The sequence below is a fragment of the Sorex fumeus genome, unplaced genomic scaffold (genome assembly GCF_029834395.1).
Source record: "Sorex fumeus unplaced genomic scaffold, SorFum_2.1 ptg000054l, whole genome shotgun sequence".
Lineage (NCBI taxonomy): Eukaryota > Metazoa > Chordata > Mammalia > Eulipotyphla > Soricidae > Sorex > Sorex fumeus.
This window is the reverse complement of record NW_026606111.1, coordinates 44,799,836-44,802,667: the sequence shown is the minus strand read 5'-3', so window position 1 is coordinate 44,802,667 and position 2,832 is coordinate 44,799,836. Positions and strand designations below refer to the sequence as shown.

The window sequence follows — 2,832 nt, the reverse complement described above, 5'->3', positions numbered from 1 at the left end:
TCTCATCCCCCAGTCCCGCACATCTGGGTTCCTCTTTCAGTTCCTTCATGCATGAGGCTCCTTCAAGCTTGGGAAGGGTGGTCTTAAGCGTACCTATGGCCTGTTGCAGAGGTCTTCAGCTGCCGGGGCTCTAATCAGGTCGGTGAGGGAAATTCACCCCGGCACCTCCAAGGGGCCTCGGTGAGGAAAGCCATGTGCGAGGTCAGGACACTGTCATTTTAGACATATTTGGAATTAATTTTAGATCGAAAAGTACACATCATTCAAAATACTTATGTGCTTAGTAATAAATTACTACACACTTGTTCAATCACCTCAGAGACCCCACTCTGCTCAGAGAACTAGATTTTTAATTACAGGTCTGTTTTGCCCATGTGTCATGACTGAGAATCACTATCAGTAGATATGAAACTCACTATACACAAAGATGCACACAGGTTACTTTGAGTCATCTATGTTGTTAATGTGAGTTGGCCATTAAACTTCACTGAGACCCTTTGTTCTGTCCTTTATAGGAGCCTCATGAGTTTCACCTTCCGTTCAAGTTGAACTTGTAATAAGGTGGAATGAAGTCATCAATATGATCCTCACCTCATCCTTCAGGAGAAAAATCCTACATACATTCAAGGTGGTCAAAGTGCAGACAACACCATCCACCTTTTCCTGGAGATGTACACAGGACTGAGGTGAGAACAGCAAAAGGCTCTATTTTAATGTTCTTAATGAAGGATTCAGGGAACAACCTTAAACAAACTCATATACTATCTTCCAAAAGAATTATTTTGTAAAACTGATGCCTAGGGTATGGTAAACGATAATATAGTAAAAACCATATTTTTATTTCTGGGACATTAAAGTTCTAAATCTATTTATTCATGCTGCTTTGAAATACATTCCTTGATTAGGAATCATTGTCTGCCATAGGAGTGAGGAAGGACAACACTCAAAGTAATAAGAAGTGAAAAATATGGAAAAATTAACTCCTACTAGGTTTGATAACACATATACTAAAACTGAAATGATACAATGATGAGCATGGCCCTTGCACAGAGATAACATGCAAACTTGTAAAGCATTCCATATTTTTGTTGCAAGAAGAATGAATAGGTCTACTTTAAGGTAAGACAATCCCCAGAAGTACAAAAATTCTACATAAAGAGAGCACAAATCCCCAAAACAACAATCTCTCTCAATGTCAATGGACTAAATGTGCCAATTCAGAGGCATAGAATAGGAAGATGAATTAGAAAACTGAACCCAACATTCTGCTTCCTGCAAGAAACATGTCTGAACAATCAAAGCACCCATGGGCTAAAGGTAAAAGGCTGGGAAACAAGTTTTCAAGAAAATATCACCTCCACAAAGCTGGAGTGGCCATACTAGTATCAGACCACATGGACTTCAGGCTAAAGGTTATCAGAGACAGTGAAGGTCATTTCTTAATGATCATGGGATATGTACATCAGAAAGAACTCACCTTCCTCAATGTATATGATCCTAATGACAGACCAGCAAAATACGTTAAAACAACTTCTAATAAACTTATAGAAAAACATTGATAGCAACACAATACTAGTAGTAGATTTCAACACTTCTTTGTCACTTCTCGATAGATCAAACAGACTGAAGCTCAGCAAGGAAATATTTTCTTTATGGGAAGTAATGAACAACCGTTGGCTTAGGGAAGAAATCAAAGAGGAAATAAAAAGTTTCCAGAAACAAATGAGAATGAGGACACGAGCTACCATAACTTGTGGGACACAGCAAAAGCAGTGTTAAGAGGAAAGATTATAGCTCTGCCAGATTTCATCAGGAAGAAAGAAAGGGCCTACCTGAATAAATTAGAGCTCAAGGTTTTGGAAAATAGGTTCAGCATAAGAGAAGGAACACATGGAGGGTGCGGGATCCCGGAGGGAAAAAAAAAAAAAGAAAAAACAGGTTCCAAAAAGAGCCGAGATCACCGGTAAGTTCCAGATGGAGTAGGTGCCGCATCCCGCCCCTCCCAGATGGAACCCGGTGACCAGAATCCTCTACAAACACAGTTCGAGTATGCGGGAACGAGGACTTTTCCTCAAATCTGCCGGACTACACCTCCCAGGTAACCTCTGATCCCGGAAGTCACGCCCACAGCCCGCCCCCCAGTGCCATCTTTGAAGCGTTCAGCATAAGAGAAGGAACACATGGAGGGTGCGGGATCCCGGAGGAAAAAAAAAAAGAAAAAACAGGTTCCAAAAAGAGCCGAGATCACCGGCAAGTTCCAGATGGAGTAGGTGCCGCATCCCGCCTCCCCCAGATGGAACCCCGGTGACCAGAAGCCTCTACAAACACAGCTTGAGTATGCGGGAACGAGGACTTTTTCTCAAAACCGCGCGGCCGCGTGGACATCTCTCTATATACAAAGTGATCAATGAGAAGTAAACCACCCAATCTCTCTCCCTGAAAATCAGAGTTAAGTTTGGAGCACGGCCACAGCCCCAGAAACACAAGGACTTAATGCAGAACCCAGCAGCTTAGAGCAGAAAAGTGAACGGACGATGAGTTAACCCAGGCCATCATTTCTGCCCAGAGGGGAAAGAGTGTTGCCCCATTCGCCCTCTCTTCTCTGGAAAGAAGGATGGCGGCCGCATGGGAGCCTTGTGGACAGCAGGTATGAGCCGGGGGTGTGGGGGGGCGACTAAAACCTCACGAGAAGGGGGGTGTTCCGGTCCGTCCTTCACGCCCTACCGAGGTCAACAGTTGCCCCCCACGAGCGTCTCCCCAGCACGGCCACAGTCCCAGAAGCACAAGGGCTTAATGCAGAACCCAGCAGCTTGGAGCAGAAAAGTGAAAGGA

At 44.0% G+C, this 2,832-nt stretch overlaps 1 pseudogene; it reads left to right on the top strand.

The window, feature by feature from the left end:
* The first annotated feature begins 990 nt into the window (after positions 1-990).
* Positions 991-1,087, top strand: LOC130033790 (uncharacterized; annotated as a pseudogene).
* Positions 1,088-2,832: the final 1,745 nt, after the last annotated feature.